The 20,460-nt window shown below is 39.1% G+C and overlaps 1 pseudogene; it reads right to left on the bottom strand.

Annotated features, from left to right (window-relative positions):
- Nucleotides 1-265: 265 nt before the first annotated feature.
- Nucleotides 266-861, bottom strand: LOC127692781 (E3 ubiquitin-protein ligase RNF4-like; annotated as a pseudogene).
- Nucleotides 862-20,460: the final 19,599 nt, after the last annotated feature.

Genomic DNA, 20,460 nt, shown 5'->3' with positions numbered 1-20,460 from the left:
CATGATGCTCATCTCCAGTGTGCTGGACTCCATTTTTCCTCCTCTGGGCTCAGACCACCCAGAGGGGTAGAGATGCTGATATGGTCTGGGAAGATCTCTGGACCATCTTCCATAGCTTCAAACTGGAATTAACAAAAGGATCTAAGGGGTTGGAAAACAAAAGACCAGTTTACATCAGACATTGATTTTTGAAAGTCTTTTTGAGCTCAGGAAACTGGAGGCAGATACCATGCAGAAAAGCCAGCCCAGTTGTCTGTCCATTGGTCTATCCTGGGCAGTTGTGAACATTTATATAAATAGGGTGGTGCCGTTTATGATTGATCTTTTTCTTACAAGTTGGGCAAGTGTTAGCATTCTTAAGGGAAGCACTGAGGCACTGGTTCTAGAAGATGTAGCCACATTCTGTAGAAACAATGAGATGCTCTTTCTGCACAATCTCAGAGCATCCATCTATGCAGATCAGACAACTGGCCGTACCTGAGGGCCTGAGCCCAGTAGCTTCATCATCCTTGGTGCTTCGAGGAGTATGGGTAGTTACTTACACATCTTTGTCCCTAGACAGTTACTCATCATCACTGCTCACCACACAGCTGTCAGCATGGTCGTTGTGCAACTTCCTCCCATTTCTCTTTACCCTTCTCCTTTCTTCAACAATCACAACAGAGTCATTATGAGTCAGGTCCACAACCACAGGCTCTTGAGATTCCATGATTTCATCTTCAACAGTTTCCACAAGTTCAATGGGTTCTGCTTCCAAGGAAATCTCAGGGGTTGAAGTTGTTTCCCCGAATTCTCTTCCAGGTTTGTCTAGAATTTACGGTTCCACCATGCTGCTTTCTTTAAAGGATTTCTTGTATTCATTGTGCTCTCTGGCTCCAATCCACAGAAAAGGAAGTGATCTATACCAAGGTATATAGTGTGGTAGAATGTTCTCAATTTCTCATGCTCACTGAATACTCATCTTGTGATTTATGATTCTGAGCCAACTAGATGTCCAGTATTTCCAAATTTTGGAGCTGGTGTTATAAGCCAGAAGCCTAGACCAATGCCCTCGAGCAAGGAGGTATCTACTCCAGCAACTGCCAAGGAGACCCACTCAAGACTCCACTGCCTTATGAAGACCCACTTCCACTTGTCTCAGTGTATGCACTTTTTATGAGTTATTATTACTTTGAATATTAGAAAGTACCTTCTGTGGAAAATTTTCTTGTAATTTTTATTTGGTGCCAGAAAATGAATTTTGATGGTTAAATGACTACATTTTTATTCCTGTTCCTTGAAAGAAAATTTAATTAATGAAGGGTGTTCCTTGGAGTGCTAAGCATCAAACCCAGGGATTTTTGCATACAAATAGTATCTAGCCACTCAGGGATATCTACAGTCCTTGTTTTTTTGAGAGGGATAACTATGTAACTCAGGATAGCCATGAACATTGTACAGCCAATACTAGCCTCAAACTCATGGTCTTTCTGTTTTGTTTATGGAGTGCTGGGATTATAGGTATGGTCCGAATCGGTATAGAGTTGCAGTTACTGTTAATATACTCATACTTTGTTACTGAATTTATTTTGTTTTAAAGTAGTTTAGTTATGGGTCTTTCCTGAATATCCTACAGGTCTTCCTGAATCATTTACTTGAGCATCAGATACTATTTCCCAGATATCTCAGATTTTGTAGATCTTCAGTGTAATTGTGTGTGTGTGTGTGTGTGTGTGTGTGTGTGATGCAATTATGTCTTACTGCTTTCCAGTGCTTAGAATTTGATCTTATTTTAAATTTCTAACTGAGAAAATTCCCTATTTTGCTTTAGCTTCTATTTAGCTCTATAAATCAGAATGTCTTTCTGAAAAGAAGCAAAACAGTTTTAATACTAAACTCTTTTGGTTTCTTCTGAGGAATCACAGTTTTTATCTGTATCTAATATCTGAAAGTCATTTTATATATATTTCTGTTGTTTATTCTATTGTGGCCAGAAATAGGCATCTCAAATCAATTTTTGTCTGTGTGTGTATGTGTGTGTGTTGTTGTTGTTGCTGCTGAATGTTTTTAATACTATGTTTATATACTTTAAAGGCAGACATGGTATAATTCTTTAATCCTGTCTAGCCTTCTCCAAATTCTACACATGTGAACTTGTACTGGCTGGTTTTGTTTGTCAGCGCAGTCTGGAGTTATCACAGAAAATGGAGCCCCCTTTGAGGAAATGGCTCCATGAGATCCAGCTATAAGGCATTTTCTCAATTAGTGGATCAGGGGTGGGAGGGCCCCTTATGAGTGGTGTGATTTCTGGGCTGATAGTCTTGGGTTTTATATGAAAGCAAGCTGAGCAAACCAGGGGAAGCAAGCCAGTAAGAAATATCCTTCCATCAGCTCCTGCTTCCTGACCTGCTTGAGTTCCAGTCCTGACTTCCTTTGGTGATGAACAGCATTGTGGAAGAGTAAGTTGAATAAACCCTTTCCTTCCCAACTTGCTTCTTGGTTATGATACTTGTACAGGAATAGAAACCCTGACTAAGACAGAGTTTTATATTTTTAATTATTAATATTTATTGTTATTGTTGTTTCCAATTCAATATTTATCTCTTTCCTGTTAGTTACTGGTTATGAGATTAAAGTATAAAAAAGATCTTAGGCTCCATTAAAAATATAATAAATGTCACTATGACAACCTTCTCATGGCTATTATGGTTACAGGGAAGGAAAAATGGACATAGTCTTTAGCGTGTAGTTCAGGAGATTTCCTTGATTCAGACACTAATCCCCATGGCTCTCAATGTGGCAAATATGTGCTGATAGGAATCAGTGCAGTTATCAAGTGTGTTGACAAAGTCAAATCAGAACTCAGGATGCTTCTGTGCTTACCTGTCCTTTCAGATATTCTTCAAAAATAATTTAAAATTATATTTCCTCATTGAAAATGCTATTCTGTGGAATCAGATTACTGGTAGTTTTTACTTAGCTCATGTGTGTCTTCCCATGTCCTGCTTCTCTTCTAGGGATCATCTGAGTGCCTACCTGGAGAAGGTAGGGCAAAGTCCAAAGTGGGGAGACCACAGTGGTTCCTAGTCTACTATCTGAGTACCTGAATGCCTTAGGTATAGCTGAGGGAGGGAGTTTGGAACTGGAGTTTCATGGGTCTACCTTTTCTTCTGAACTTCTGATTCTGTGACTTAGAGAATGCTTATAGGAAAATAAAAATAAGAACAGAGACTGTTTATGGGACATCCAGTCCAGCAGTGCCACCGTAGCCCATTACATGATTTTTTTCTCCTTGTAATCACAGCCTTGGACAGATGTCTTAGTGTGTCCTCTAAAAATTGGAGTAGGTTTCTATCTAAGAACTCTTTAAACTGAAAACTAAAATTGTTGAAGATAAGAAGGTGGAAACATGAATTTGTATTTATTTATTGTGATTTCCTGTTAATAAGTAAATAAATGTATTCTATATTCAGATAAACATAGTAAAATAATTATTAATAGCTAAGATGCAGAAAATATCATTTTACACTAAATAAAGTTGCTTTTCTTATGTCTTAGTTGCAGTTTTACTACTGTGAACAGATACCCTTACCAAAGTAGCCCTTATAAAGGACAAGCCTTAATTAGGACTGGCTTACAGAGGTTCAGTTTGTTGTCATCAAGCAGGGAACATGGCAGCATATATGCAGGCATGGCAAAGGAAGGACTTACAGTTCTAAGTCTTGATTTGAATCCACTAAAAGACTGACTTCTATGCAGCTATGAGCAGGGTCTCAAAGTCCCCTCTGTCCAGTGATGCACATATTTCTACAAGGCCATAACTACTCATAGTAGGTCATACCTCCTAATAGTGCTTCCCTGGAGCAAATATATTCAAACTTTCAAAACAACTGAGAGTGAGGGCACACTCCTGTAGTCACAGCAGTTAAATAGGATGAGAAAAGAGGATTGCATTTTCCTTCTTTTTATTTTAAATATGTTTTTTATATAATATGTTTTGATCATATTCCCCTGCTCCAACTTCTCCCAGGTCCTCCTCACCCTCTACCCATCCAACTTCATGTTAATTTCTCAAACCTAAAACAATCAAACAAAAACAAAAAAAACCCATTCAAAACAAATTTGGATTATTATTATTATTTTTGAGACAGGGTTTCTCTGTATAGCCCTGGCTGTCCTGGAACTCACTCTGTAGACCAGGCTGGCCTCGAACTCAGAAATCCGCCTGCCTCTGCCTCCCAGAGTGCTGGGATTACAGGCGTGCACCACCACCATCCAGCATTCAAAACAAATTTAAAAAAGAAAACAAAAAACAAAAAAGTCAAAACAAATAATTGAACAACAAAAGAGAGAGAAAAAAATATCAAAATGAAACAAAAAAAAAATCCCACAATAAAAATAGAGTCCATTTTGTGTTGGCCAACTACTTCTGGTCATAGGGACCATCTTTGGGCATTATGACATACCCAATATTCCATTGGAGTATGGTGATTTTCTTTTCTTCAGCTGGGATTAATTAGAAGTAGCTTTTGTGATGGATGTGGTCTGGATTTACTTGTGTGTGTGTTGTTTGTGCTGTCATGGTGTGTATTCATATGTGGATCAGTTTGGTTGTGTCTGTAAGACCCTGTTTCCTTGGCATTATGCACCATCTCTGGCTCTCAGTGTTTCTGCTTCCTCTTCAACATAGATCCTTGAACCTTGAGGAGAGGCTTTTGATGAGTATATCTTATTTAGGACTAATTGTTCCAAAGTCTCTCACTCTCTGTCTATTCTCCAGGTCTCTATATTAGTAGCCATCTACTGTAAGATGATGTTTCTCTGATGAGGGCTAAGAAATGCACCAATCTGAGGCTATCTCAATATCGCATATCATTTTATCCCTTTTGTCAGAGGACTTTTCTTCATCTTATGAGATAATAATGATGTTTTGCGTTTCAAATTCCTTATGTGGTAGATTGTTCTCATATATGTTTAACCAACCCAGCATCTCTGGGATAAGATGAATTGATCATGGTAAAATATCTTTTTGATGTTTTCTTAGACTTACTAGCAAATGTTTTAAAATTATTCACCATTTCAATGCTTTCTTAATTATTTCGTTTTTGATACAATAATGGTATCATGTCAACTTTATGTTTCTTTTTTTTTTTATTCGATATAATTTATTTACATTTCAAATGATTTCCCCTTTTCTAGCCCCCCCCCCCACTCCCCGAAAGTCCCGTAAGCCCCCTTCTCTTCCCCTGTCCTCCCTCCCACCCCTTCCCAGTTCCCCATTCTGGTTTTGCCAAATACTGTTTCACTGAGTCTTTCCAGAACCAGGGACCACTCCTGCTTTCTTCTTGTATCTCATTTGATGTGTGGATTATGTTTTGGGTATTCCAGTTTTCTAGGTTAATAACCACTTATTAGTGAGTGCATACCATGATTCACCTTTTGAGTCTGGGTTACCTCACTTAGTATGATGTTCTCTAGCTCCATCCATTTGCCTAAGAATTTCGTGAATTCATTGTTTCTAATGGCTGAATAGTACTCCATTGTGTAGATATACCACATTTTTTGTATCCACTCTTCTGTTGAGGGATACCTGGGTTCTTTCCAGCATCTGGCAATTATAAATAGGGCTGCTATGAACATAGTAGAGCATGTATCCTTATTACATGGTGGGGAATCCTCTGGGTATATGCCCAGGAGTGGTATAGCAGGATCTTCTGGAAGTGAGGTGCCCAGTTTTCGGAGGAACCGCCAGACTGCTTTCCAGAGTGGTTGTACCAATTTGCAACCCCACCAGCAGTGGAGGAGTGTTCCTCTTTCTCCGCACCCTCTCCAACACCTGCTGTCTCCTGAATTTTTAATCTTAGCCATTCTGACTGGTGTAAGATGAAATCTTAGGGTTGTTTTGATTTGCATTTCCCTAATGACTAATGAAGTTGAGCATTTTTTAAGATGCTTCTCCGCCATCCGAAGTTCTTCAGGTGAGAATTCTTTGTTTAACTCTGTACCCCATTTTTTAATAGGGTTGTTCGGTTTTCTGGAGTCTAACTTCTTGAGTTCTTTATATATATTGGATATTAGCCCTCTATCTGATGTAGGATTGGTGAAGATCTTTTCCCAATTTGTTGGTTGCCGATCTGTCCTCTTGATGGTGTCCTTTGCCTTACAGAAACTCTGTAACCTTATGAGGTCCCATTTGTCAATTCTTGCTCTTAGAGCATACGCTATTGGTGTTCTGTTCAGAAACTTTCTCCCTGTACCGATGTCCTCAAGGGTCTTCCCCAGTTTCTTTTCTATTAGCTTCAGAGTGTCTGGCTTTATGTGGAGGTCCTTGATCCATTTGGATTTGAGCTTAGTACAAGGAGACAAGGATGGATCAATTCCCATTCTTCTGCATGCTGACCTCCAGTTGAACCAGCACCATTTGTTGAAAAGGCTATCTTTTTTCCATTGGATGTTTTCAGCCTCTTTGTCGAGGATCAAGTGGCCATAGGTGTGTGGGTTCATTTCTGGATCTTCAATCCTGTTCCATTGATCCTCCTGCCTGTCACTGTACCAATACCATGCAGTTTTTAACACTATTGCTCTGTAGTATTGCTTGAGGTCAGGGATACTGATTCCCCCAGATTTTCTTTTGTTGCTGAGAATAGTTTTAGCTATCCTGGGTTTTTTGTTGTTCCAGATGAATTTGATAATTGCTCTTTCTAACTCTGTGAAGAATTGAGTTGGGATTTTGATGGGTATTGCATTGAATCTGTATAGTGCTTTAGGCAAAATGGCCATTTTAACTATATTGATTCTACCGATCCATGAGCATGGGAGGTTTTCCCATTTTTTGAGGTCTTCTTCCATTTCCTTCTTCAGAGTCTTGAAGTTCTTGTCATACAGATCTTTCGCATGTTTGGTAAGAGTCACCCCAAGATACTTTATACTATTTGTGGCTATTGTGAAGGGGGTCATTTCCCTAATTTCTTTCTCAGCCTGCTTATCCTTTGAGTATAGGAAGGCCACTGATTTGCTTGAGTTGATTTTGTAACCTGCCACTTTGCTGAAGTTGTTTATCAGCTGTAGGAGCTCTCTAGTGGAGTTCTTTGGGTCACTTAGGTAGACGATCATGTCGTCTGCAAATAATGATAGTTTGACTTCCTCCTTTCCAATTTGTATCCCTTTGACCTCTTTATGTTGTCGAATTGCCCGAGCTAGTACCTCAAGTACAATATTGAAAAGATAAGGAGAAAGGGGGCAGCCTTGTCTGGTTTCTGATTTCAGTGGGATTGCTTCAAGTTTCTCTCCGTTTAGTTTGATGCTGGCTACCGGTTTGCTGTATATTGCTTTTACTATGTTTAGGTATGGGCCTTGAATTCCTGTTCTCTCCAAGACTTTAAGCATGAAAGGATGCTGAATTTTGTCAAATGCTTTTTCAGTATCCAATGAAATGACCATGTGGTTTTGTTCTTTGAGTTTGTTTATGTAGTGGATTGTATTGATGGATTTCCGTATATTGAACCAACCCTGCATTCCCGGGATAAAGCCTACTTGATCATGGTGGATGATCGTTTTGATGTGTTCTTGGATTCGGTTGGCAAGAATTTTATTGAGTATTTTTGCATCGATGTTCATAAGGGAAATTGGTCTGAAGTTCTCTTTCTTTGTTGGATCTTTGTGTGGCTTTGGTATCAGCGTAATTGTGGCTTCGTAGAAGGAATTGGGTAGTGTTCCTTCTGTTTCTATTTTGTGGAATAGTTTGAAGAGTATTGGTGTTAACTCTTCTTTGAAGGTCTGGTAGAATTCTGCACTGAAACCATCTGGTCCTGTGCTTTTTTTGGTTGGAAGACTTTCTATGACTCCTTCTATTTCTTTAGGCTTTATGGGACTGTTTAGATGGTCTAGTTGGTCCTGATTTAATTTTGGTATTTGGTATCTGTCAAGGAAATTGTCCATTTCCTCCAGATTCTCCAGTTGTGTTGAGTACAGGCTCTTGTAGTAGGATCTGATGATTTTTTGGATTTCCTCAGTTTCCGTTGTTATGTCTCCCTTTTCATTTCTAAGTTTGTTAATTTGGATACTTTCTCTGTGCCCTTTGGTCAGTCTGGCTAAGGGTTTATCTATCTTGTTGATTTTCTCAAAGAACCAGCTCTTGGTTTTGTTGATTTTTTGTATGGTTCTCTTTGTTTCTACTTGATTGATTTCGGCCCTGAGTTTGATGATTTCCTGCCTTCTACTCCTCCTGGGTGAAATAGCTTCTTTTTGTTCTAGGGCTTTCAGGTGTGTCATTAAGTTGGTAATGTATGCTCTCTCCATTTTCTTTTTGGAGGCACTCAGGGCTATGAGTTTTCCTCTTAGCACTGCTTTCATTGTGTCCCATAGATTTGGGTATGTTGTGTTTTCATTTTCATTGTGTTCTAAAAAGTCTTTAATTTCTTTCTTTATTTCTTCCTTGACCAAGGTGTCATTGAGTAGAGTATTGTTCAATTTCCACGTGTATGTGGGTTTTCTGTTGTTTCTGTTGCTATTGAAGACCACTTTTATTCCATAGTGATCAGATAGGAGGCATGGGATTAGTTCTATCTTCTTATATTTGTTGAGGTCTGTCTTGTGACCAATTATATGGTCGATTTTGGAGAAGGTACTATGAGGTGCTGAAAAAAGGTATATTCTTTTGTTTTAGGATAGAATGTTCTATATATATCAGTTAAATCTAATTGGTCCAAAGCTTCAATTAGTTTCATTGTGTCCTTGTTTAGTTTCTGTTTTCCTGATCGGTCCATTGAGGAAAGTGCAGTGTTGAAGTCACCCACAATTATTGTGTTAGGTGCAATGTGTGCTTTGAGTTTTAATAAAGTTTCTTTTATGAAAGAGGGTGCCCTTGCATTTGGAGCATAGATGTTCAGGATTGAGAGTTCTTCTTGTTGTATTTTTCCTTTGACCAGCAAGAAGTGTCCCTCAGAGTCTCTTTTGATGACTTTGGGTTGAAAGTCAATTTTATCTGATATTAAAATGGCTACTCCAGCTTGTTTCCTGAGACCATTTGCTTGTAAAATTGTCTTCCAGCTTTTTACTCTAAGGTAGTGTTTGTCTTTGACCCTGAGGTGTGTTTCCTGTAAGCAACAAAATGTAGGGTCCTGTTTACGTATCCAGTCAGTTAGTCTGTGTCTTTTTATTGGGGCATTGAGTCCATTGATGTTAAGAGATATTAAGGAATAGTGATTGTTACTTCCTATCATTTTTGACGTTATTTTTTAAATTTGATTGCTTAACTTCTTTTGGGTTTGATGAAAGGTTACTATCTTGCTTTTTTCAGGGTGAAGTTTCCCTCCTTGTATTGGTGTTGTCCTCCTATTATCCTTTTTAGGGCTGGGTTTGTGGATAGATATTGGGTGAACTTGGTTTTGTCGTGAAATATCTTAGTTTCTCCATCTATGGTGATTGAGAGTTTTGCTGGATATAGTAGTTTTGGTTGGCATTTGTGTTCTCTTAGAGTCTGCATGAGATCTGCCCAGGACCTTCTAGCCTTCATAGTCTCAGGTGAAAAGTCTGCTGTGATTCTGATAGGTCTTCCTTTATATGTTACTTGGCCTTTTTCTCTTACTGCCTTTAATATTCTTTCTTTGTTTAGAACATTTGGTGTTTTGATTATTATGTGACGGGAAGTATTTCTGTTCTGGTCCAGTCTGTTTGAAGTTCTGTAGGCTTCTTGTATATTCATGGGCATCTCTCTCTTTAGGTTAGGGAAGTTTTCTTCCATAATTTTATTGAAGATATTTGCTGGCCCTTTAAGTTGTAAATCTTCACTCTCATCTATGCCTATAATCCTTAGGTTTGGTCTTCTCATTGTGTCCTGGATTTCCTGGATATTTTGGGTTACAAGCTTTTTGCATTTTGCATTTTCTTTAACTGTTGAGTCCATGGTTTCTATGGAATCTTCAGCATCTGAGATTCTTTCTTCTATTTCTTGTATTCTGTTGTTGATATTTGCATCTCTGTCCCCTGATTTCTTCCCAAGGCTTTCTATCTCCAAAGTTGTCTCCTTTTGAGTTTTCTTAGTTGTTTCTACTTCTGTTTTTAGATCCTGGATGGTTTTGCTTAGCTCCTTCACTTGCTTGTTTGTGCTTTCCTGTAATTCTTTAAGAGATTTTTATGTTTTTTCTTTCATGACCTCAGCCTGTTGACCAAAGTTCTCCTGTATTTCTTTAAGAGATTTTTGTGTTTCGTCTTTCATGACCTCAGCCTGTTGACCAAAGTTCTCCTGTATTTCTTTAAGTGTTTTTTGCATTTCCTCCTTGTTGGCTTTTGTATTCTCCTGGATTTCTTTCAATGATTTTTGTGTTTCCCTTGCAAGGGCTTCTAACTTTTGATCCATTTTCTCCTGAATGTCCTTCATTTGTTCCTGTACCAGCATCATGACCAGTGATTTTAAATCCAAATCTTGTTTTACTGGTGTGATGGGGTATCCAGGACTTGCTGGTAGAGGAGAATTTGGTTCAGATGTTGCCATATTGCCTTGATTTCTGTTAGTGACGTTCCTGCGTTTGCCTTTTGCCATCTAGCTCTCACTGGTGTTACTTGGTCTTGTCAGTGCTGGACTCACCAGTGCAAGCTGCCCCTTCCCCGTTGGCCTCTGGTGCACAGCTTACACTCTGCACTGCCTGTAGACAGGGTGCTGTTGTCCAGGCTGTTCAGATCCCGAAGCAGGCACCTGAAGGCTCCCGCTGGGGCCCGCAGGATTTATTGGAGCACACCGACTTCTCCCAGCTGGCTGCCCGGAAGCCCCCACTAGCCTCTTGAGGGACCTGGAGATGTGGCGGCCACCCAGGCTGATCTGAAGCGGAGAGAGTTGAGCTGGGGGCTTCTGCCTGAGGCCTTGCCCCAGATTGTGTCTGTGGACCAGGTGGAACCTGTGTGCACCCCCAGGGAGCTCCGAAGGTGAATGTTGCTGTGACCTCCCCTGTGCTCTGCTCACTCCGCTGGGCAGCCGATTTCCCCAACCGGGCTGGCGCACAATAGGTTAGCCTTGTCGCCCGGGCCCTGAGTCCAGGCAAACGCCTGGGAGGCCAAGGTCCGAGCAAAGTTCCCCTAGGGCTATGTCTGTTATTTGGGTCCGCCAGGTGACCCGGATGGCGGGCGTGCGCGTCCGCGCTCCTCGAAAGCACCGGGAGAGTCTGTTGTGCTGATAACCTCCTGGGCGGGTTGACACACAGATGGCCCACCAAGCCGCCCAGTTCTTGGGGTCAGTCCTGTGCCTTTTGGGGCCTAGACCCCCGTTTTGTTAGCCTCAGGCTACGCTTGTTAGCAGTCTCTGCCCTCCCGAGCACTCTGGCTCCTGTAGGCAAAATGGCGGCGCGTGCGCCGGCCGGGGCAAAAAAAAAAAAAAAACTCCTGGCTGGGTTGGCGCCCCGATGGCCACTCGAACAGCCCAGGGCCTGGGTGCAGGCCAACGCCCGTCTGGCTCAGACCCCTGCGGTGTTGGGCCTAGGATTATGTTTGTGTACCTCAGTCTGACCGATCTCTGGAGCCCGGGTTCAAGATGGAGGTGAGTCTCTCCTGACTGGCGGGAAGCCGAGTCAACTTTATGTTTCTTCTCTTTGAACATTCAATATAATCCATCTTGCTCTCTTCAATACCATGGACTTGTTTTTATTATTGTTATATGAACATATGTATATGTATATGTATATGCATATATTTTCTAAATATACCATCTAGTCTATATGGTATTTTTTGTACATATATTATCAGGTTGACCATTTGGTTTTGGATAATTAATTGTTGAGCCTTTCTCAGGAAAAGACTATTTCTCCCATAATTAACATTCTTTGGTTTCTTTTCCTTTCTTTTTTTGGGGGGGGGTAATTTTTTTCTTTTTAATGGCAACAATTTAATGAGTTGAGGACCAAAGTGTCATTATACAACTGTTTATAAATTATCAGTTAAAGCTTTTGTCTACATACTCAGTATGACTAGTTTCTCCCTTGTGTTTACAAAATTATGTTTTTGTGAGTTAAGGATATAATATTATTTTTATAGGGTTGTTTTTAAGTAAAGGCAGGTTATCTTTTATACCCAATACCATAAATATTTTATTAAATATTTTCTTTATTTGCCTATAAATGCTATCCCCTTTCCACATTTCTTGTAGGGCTTTTTGTATGGTTGGGGCCTAGTGGATCATTCTTCATCTACTCTCAGGTCTATTATTGGTATCCTTGTTCAGTTCATAATTAGGTAATCATGTTGGTAAGACTGTATGAACACAGCTTCTGACATTACTAGGTGACATGTCTTACAGTAAAAGTTTTGATTGCCAACACTAAAATTGTTCCTTCAGATAAACTGGATGTGATCCTTTTTAAAACTCCATATCTAGCTATTCTACATTAACTATGCATAAAATTTTCTATCTTGTACATTCAAAGGAAAACTATTTATAAATATTGAGTCATACAGCAATATTAGAACTATATTTATTATGTAATCTCCAAGTACAGATTTATTTTCATATGACTTAAAAGAAATATATAACTTCTATATATATATATATATATGTGCTCATGCAAATATAGCTCAGGATGTTCTTTGTCTAATAATCACCTTTTGTCCTCTAATATTTGATTAAAAATATACTTTGCCTATATACCAAAAGAAAGACTATCTATTTAAGGCCTGTTTGATCTTGGACAAAATCTAAGGAGTAAGTAACCATATTCAGATAACCATGTTATTTCACATGAGCTATAGTTCTTTCCTCTAAGTTCCTACCTGAATTTCCTGTCCTGTTTTCTCAGATGAAGAATTATAACCTAGAGTTAAATAAGTTCATTCATTTGCTTTAGGCCTACAGATAGGAAATTAAGACAGTAAGTTTCTGAGAAGTAATTTGTTTGAGCTATTCATTATGAAAGCAAACATTCATGGCACATTCATGTAATTGACCCTCTCATATGCATACAATTTTACTGGAAAATCATATCAATCCATATCCTTAAAATACAACAAAGAAGACAAAATGCAGATATCTGTACATTTGATTAGTTTAATATTAAAACACTCAATATTAAATAATTAAACTTCCTATAATTTTTTAAGATTTATTTATTGTATGTATATGAGTACACTGTTTCTCTCTTCAGACACACCAGAAGATCTCATTATAGATGGTTATGAGATACCATGTGTTTGCTGGCAATTAAACTCAGGACCTCTGGAAAAGCAGTCAGTGCTGTTAGTTGCTGAGCCATCATCTCTCCAGCCCTCAAAGTTCCTATTATAATTTGATAATGAATTTGAACAATGTCTACCTTTTTATATACACAGTTAATTACTTATCAGAAACTTACTGTCTTCATTTCCTTTCTGTGGGCCAAAAGCAAATGAATGAATTTATTTTAACTCTAGGTTATAATTCTTCATCTGGGAAAACAGGACAGGAAATCCAGGTAGGAACTTAGAGGAAAGAAGTAAAGAATGGGCCATGGAGTTTTGGTTTGTTCTTCGTAGCTTGCTCAGTAGCACCTAGAACAACATGCCCAAGGGTAGAACTTTCCATTTCCCCACAATAGAACACTTGTACAACAAAAAGGCCCCATAGCCTTCCTTAAAATTTGATGCAACATCATTAAAATTAATGTTTCTTTTCCCACACAAATAAAGCTGGTGCAAACTGGCCAGGATGTGGACGATAGCATAAATGTAACAAACCAGCTATTGAACACTTTAATATTCTGCCAAAATTTTTCTGGCCTCTGTTCTACTCAGTCTCTTCTCCCTACTCCATCTCTTCTCCCTAACCTCAGTCAAACTTCCAAAGTCTCTGTATATTTTTCACCAATGTCCTGCACATTTTGCTGTTGTTTTCTGTGTCTGATCTTCCTGTCAGCCTTGCACTTTGCTGATTCATCCAGTTTAGTGCAGTTCCTTCCTTTCCACTGCTTTTATTGTTCCGTGCTGTGAGGGAAGCATGGTTTATCTGCTTTCCAGGTGATATGCAGTTCCTAGTTTGAATACATCTAAGTAAAACTGTTATGAACACATGCACATTGATCTGTGTGTATACATATGGTTACCTTTATTTTGGATAAGCATAACAGATTAGAACTTCTGTGTATTATACCAATATGAATAACTCTTACAACTTGTCATTAAGAAACAAATCAATAAATAATGAGCAAACAATTTGGAAAGGTAGTTTGACAAAGACAATAATATTAATAATAATCTTAGGGAGCTAAGATGCATATTTGTAAACAGCTTTTCCATTGTTAATAATTAAGGAAAGGGCATACAAGTAAGGTCTAAGGACGTGTTTGATTTGAAAAGCTGCTTTGCAAGCATGAGGCCCTGAGTTGGTATCCTCAGCCCCTACAGGATAAAAAAGCCAACTATGGCTTACCTCTATAACCATAGTAGCAACTTGAGATGGTGGAGTTGGGGATAGGCAGGGATAGGCATATTCCTAAATTCATTGGCCAGCCAGCCTAGCTGAATTATTAGCATTAGATTTAGTGAGAGACTGTCTCAAAGAACAATAGTGAAGAGCAGTTGAAGAAAGACATCTTTGATCTGTGACCTGCACATTCATGTGAATATGTGCCTATATACATAAATTGTCTCATCTATAGAAACAGATACATATCCTCAAAAACACGTACACACAATAAATAAAATCTACAGTGATGTCCAAGAATATCGCTATTAGGATTAATAGCAAAACTCTAATCAGGAGATGAGTGAAACCTCTTGAATATTCACATTCCATTGTTGCAGCTAAAAAGTGATACAGCTTTTTTCAAAAATAGTTTAGTGTTTTCTCAATTTTTCTAAGACTGGTTTAAGCAAATGACTCTATCTAGTATGTAAATGGGAGGAAATGCCCTATTGATTTGAAAACAATTACAAATAGAAAATTTTAACTTTATAGTTATTCGGGTAGTTTACTTTATTTTGAATCTTTCAAAATAGCAGTTGATGATTTTCTGGTAGAAAAGACAAAGGGATAGTTAAGTGAAAAAAATTAAATACCTGTCTAAATACTATTATTTTGATAGCTAGTAGAATAGGCAGAGAGTACTCTGTAATGTGGGGGAAGTACCTGTGATGATCAGTGAAAACACTCGTGTTCTCAAAGTTTCAGTGCGAAGTTGGACAGAGTTCCATGAAAGCAGGGACCTAGTTACTTCTGAATAATCAATGGGGTGGTCGTTTGAATATGCTTTTCTCATTGGAAGTAGCACTGTTAGGAAGTGTGGCTTTTTTGGAGTAGGTACAGCCTTGTTGGAGGAAGTACATGACTGTGGAGGAGGCTTTGAGGTCTTTTACTTAAGCTCTGCTCAGTGTGGAAGAGAAACCTAACCCCGCAAAAGACAGTTTCTCCTGACTGCCTTCAGATCAAGATGCAGAACTCTTAACCCTTCCAGGACCATGTTTGCCTGGATACTGCCATGCTTCTCACCAATGATGATAATACACTGAACCTCTGAAACGGTAAGCCAGTCCCAATTAAGTATTTTCTTTTATAAGAGTTACTTTGGTCATGATATCTCTTTACAACAATAAATCCTGAACTAAGACAAATAGGTTTTCTTTTTCTTTCTCTTTCTCTTTCTCTCTCTCTCTTTCTCTTTCTCTTTCTCTTTCTCTTTTTCTTTTTCTTTCCTTTCTCTTTTCTTTTCTCTTCCTTCTTTTTTGTGAATTAACACATTTTGACTTTATCTGGTTTATTAACATATTTCTAGAGACTTTAATTTTGCCCACTTTTTAAAATGAGGGATCTTTTAAACCTCTCCTAATCATTAGATTCCCCTTCCCCTTCTCGCCTTTTCTTCTAATTTGTTTTTGGTGAAAGCACAAATATCTGACTAAGAGAGTTCTCCAGCCTACATTCTATGGACAAGTACTTACATCAGTTGGTATTTCACTGCAGTAGACTTTGCCTTGGCACTTCCTATTCTTCTTACCAGGGCTTACAGGAGCTCTGTGGGAGATCTCACTCCAGTCTTCAGCATGACTGATTAAAAGAGGTCAGTTCCCCCACACATGTGTTCCCCAACACCCCCTCCCACCCCAGATCCCCTCCCCTCCCTGCTTCCAGCTGCTGTCAGCAGGATTCTATCTGGTGTTTGAGTGGATCACTGACATCTGGAGCTGATCCACATGCCTCCAATGTCCACTCCATTCTCTCCCTTCCTCATGATGAGAAGAACATTTTAACTCAGAAAAGAGGGAAAGGTAAAAATTGAAGCCTTCAGAGTATCAGCGTAACTTGGGATTCAGGCAAACTCCTTCCTTCCCATTGCTATACAATTTTTGGTAACATCTTTGGGAATTAAGCAGTGTATAAAGCCCCAGATGAATGTTTTGCTTACATATGTTGTTTGGGATTCTGAGGATTTGATTATGTGTGTGTGTGTGTGTGTGTGTGTGTGTGTGTGTATGTATGTATGTATATGTATATATCATATACAGCCTTTCTTTCAGTCACTGCACCACACTTTGTCTCCATAATTGCTCCTGTGAGTATTTTGTTCTCTTTCTCAGAGGAACCAAAGTACTCACTCACACTTTGGTCTTCTTGAGCTTCCTGTGGTCTGTGAATTATAACTTGTTTATTTTTAGCTTTTGGGCTAATATCCACTTATCAGTGAGTGCATACCATGTGCCTTCTTTTGTGATTGGGTTACCTCACTCCAGATGACACTTTCTAGTTCCATCTATTTGCCTAAGAATTTAATGAAATCATTGTTTCTAATGGCTGAATAGTACACCATTATGTATATATAATACCATTTCTGTATCCATTCCTCTATTGAAGAACATCTGGGTCCTTTCCAGCTTCTTGCTATTATAAATAAGGCTTCTATAAACATAGCGGAGCATGTATCCTTATTACATGTTGGAGCATTTTCTGGGTATATGCCCAGGAGTGGTATAGCTGGGTCCTCAGGTAGTACTGTGTCTAATTTTCTGAAGAACTGCCAAATTGATTTGCAAAGTGGTTTTACCAGCTTGCTTCCCACCAGCAATGGAGAATTGTTCCTCTTTCTCCACATCCTCTCCAGCATCTGCTGCCTCCTGTGTTTTTCATCTTAGCCATTTTTGACTGCTGTGAGGTGGAATCTCAGGGTTGTTTTGACTTGCATTTACCTGATAAATAAGGATGCTAAACATTTCTTTAGGTGCTTCACAGATATTTGAGTTTCCTCAGTTGAGAATTCCCTGTATAGCTCTGTAGTCCATTTTTTTTTATTACTTTTCTTTTTTTTTCTTTTTTTTCCTCTTTTTTTTATTATTCGATATAATTTATTTACATTTCAAATGATTTCCCCTTTTCTAGCCCCCCCACTCCCCGAAAGTCCCGCAAGCCCCCTTCTCTTCCCCTGTCCTCCCACCCACCCCTTCCCACTTCCCTGTTCTGGTTTTGCTGAATACTGTTTCACTGAGTCTTTCCAGAACCAGGGGCCACTCCTCCTTTCTTCTTGTACCTCATTTGATGTGTGGATTATGTTTTGGGTATTCCAGTTTTCTAGGTTAATATCCACTTATTAGTGAGTGCATACCATGATTCACCTTTTGAGTCTGGGTTACCTCACTTAGTATGATATTCTCTAGCTCCATCCATTTGCCTAAGAATTTCATGAATTCATTGTTTCTAATGGCTGAATAGTACTCCATTGTGTAGATATACCACATTTTTTGCATCCACTCTTCTGTTGAGGGATACCTGGGTTCTTTCCAGCATCTGGCAATTACAAATAGGGCTGCTATGAACATAGTAGAACATGTATCCTTATTACATGGTGGGGAGTCTTCTGGGTATATGCCCAGGAGTGGTATAGCAGGATATTCTGGAAGTAAGGTGCCCAGTTTTTGGAGGAACCGCCAGACTGATTTCCAGAGTGATTGTACCAATTTGCAACCCCACCAGCAGTGGAGGAGTGTTCCTCTTTCTCCACACCCTCTCCAACACCTGCTGTCTCCTGAATTTTTAATCTTAGCCATTCTGACTGGTGTAAGATGAAATCTTAGGGTTGTTTTGATTTGCATTTCCCTAATGACTAATGAAGTTGAGCATTTTTTGAGATGCTTCTCCGCCATCCGAAGTTCTTCAGGTGAGAATTCTTTGTTTAACTCTGTACCCCATTTTTTAATAGGGTTGTTTGGTTTTCTGGAGTCTAACTTCTTGAGTTCTTTATATATATTGGATATTAGCCCTCTATCTGATGTAGGATTGGTGAAGATCTTTTCCCAATTTGTTGGTTGCCGATTTGTCCTCTTGATGGTGTCCTTTGCCTTACAGAAACTTTGTAATTTTATGAGGTCCCATTTGTCAATTCTTGCTCTTAGAGCATACGCTATTGGTGTTCTGTTCAGAAACTTTCTCCCTGTACCGATGTCCTCAAGGGTCTTCCCCAGTTTTTTTTCTATTAGCTTCAGAGTGTCTGGCTTTATGTGGAGGTCCTTGATCCATTTGGATTTGAGCTTAGTACAAGGAGACAAGGATGGATCAATTCCCATTCTTCTGCATGCTGACCTCCAGTTGAACCAGCACCATTTGTTGAAAAGGCTATCTTTTTTCCATTGGATGTTTTCAGCCTCTTTGTCGAGGATCAAGTGGCCATAGGTGTGTGGGTTCATTTCTGGATCTTCAATCCTGTTCCATTGATCCTCCTGCCTGTCACTGTACCAATACCATGCAGTTTTTAACACTATTGCTCTGTAGTATTGCTTGAGGTCAGGGATACTGATTCCCCCAGATTTCCTTTTGTTGCTGAGAATAGTTTTAGCTATCCTGGGTTTTTTGTTGTTCCAGATGAATTTGATAATTGCTCTTTCTAACTCTGTGAAGAATTGAGTTGGGAATTTGATGGGTATTGCATTGAATCTGTATAGTGCTTTAGGCAAAATGGCCATTTTAACTATATTGATTCTACCGATCCATGAGCATGGGAGGTTTTCCCATTTTTTGAGGTCTTCTTCCATTTCCTTCTTCAGAGTCTTGAAGTTCTTGTCATACAGATCTTTCACATGTTTGGTAAGAGTCACCCCAAGATACTTTATACTGTTTGTGGCTATTGTGAAGGGGGTCATTTCCCTAATTTCTTTCTCAGCCTGCTTATCCTTTGAGTATAGGAAGGCCACTGATTTGCTGGAGTTGATTTTATAACCGGCCACTTTGCTGAAGTTGTTTATCAGCTGTAGGAGCTCTCTAGTGGAGTTCTTTGGGTCACTTAGGTAGACGATCATGTCGTCTGCAAATAATGATAGTTTGACTTCTTCCTTTCCAATTTGTATCCCTTTGACCTCCTTATGTTGTCGAATTGCCCGAGCTAGTTCGCCCAGGAGGAGTAGAAGGCAGGAAATCATCAAACTCAGGGCCGAAATCAATCAAGTAGAAACAAAGAGAACCATACAAAAAATCAACAATACCAGGAGCTGGTTCTTTGAGAAAATCAACAAGATAGATAAACCCTTAGCCAGAATGACCAAAGGGCACAGAGAAAGTATCCAAATTAACAAACTTAGAAATGAAAAGAGAGATATAACAACGGAAACTGAGGAAATCCAAAAAATCATCAGATCCTACTACAAGAGCCTATACTCAACACAACTGGAGAATCTGGAGGAAATGGACAATTTCCTTGTCAGATACCAAATACCAAAATTAAATCAGGACCAACTAGACCATCTAAACAGTCCCATAATGCCTAAAGAAATAGAAGGAGTCATAGAAAGTCTTCCAACCAAAAAAAGCACAGGACCAGATGGCTTCAGTGCAGAATTCTACCAGACCTTCAAAGAAGAGTTAACACCAATACTCTTCAAACTATTCCACAAAATAGAAACAGAAGGAACACTACCCAATTCCTTCTACGAAGCCACAATTACGCTGATACCAAAGCCACACAAAGATCCAACAAAAAAAGAGAACTTCAGACCAATTTCCCTTATGAACATCGATGCAAAAATACTCAATAAAATTCTTGCCAACCGAATCCAAGAACACATCAAAACGATCATCCACCATGATCAAGTAGGCTTTATCCCGGGAATGCAGGGTTGGTTCAATATACGGAAATCCATCAATACAATCCACTACATAAACAAACTCAAAGAACAAAACCCCATGGTCATTTCATTGGATGCTGAAAAAGCATTTGACAAAATTCAGCATCCCTTCATGCTTAAAGTCTTGGAGAGAACAGGAATTCAAGGCCCATACCTAAACATAGTAAAAGCAATATACAGCAAACCGGTAGCCAGCATCAAACTAAATGGAGAGAAACTTGAAGCAATCCCACTGAAATCAGGGACCAGACAAGGCTGCCCCCTTTCTCCTTATCTTTTCAATATTGTACTCCATTTTTAATAGGGTTATTTGACTCTCTGAAGTCTAACTTCTTGAGTTCTTTGTAGACATTGGGTATTAGCTCTCTATCGGATATAAGATTGGTAAAGATCTTTTCCCAATCTGTCAGTTGCCTTTTTGTACTA

The sequence above is a fragment of the Apodemus sylvaticus genome, chromosome 9, assembly GCF_947179515.1.
Source record: "Apodemus sylvaticus chromosome 9, mApoSyl1.1, whole genome shotgun sequence".
NCBI lineage: Eukaryota > Metazoa > Chordata > Mammalia > Rodentia > Muridae > Apodemus > Apodemus sylvaticus.
The sequence above is the reverse complement of the archived record's forward strand: the minus strand, read 5'-3'. Positions and strand labels throughout refer to the sequence as shown.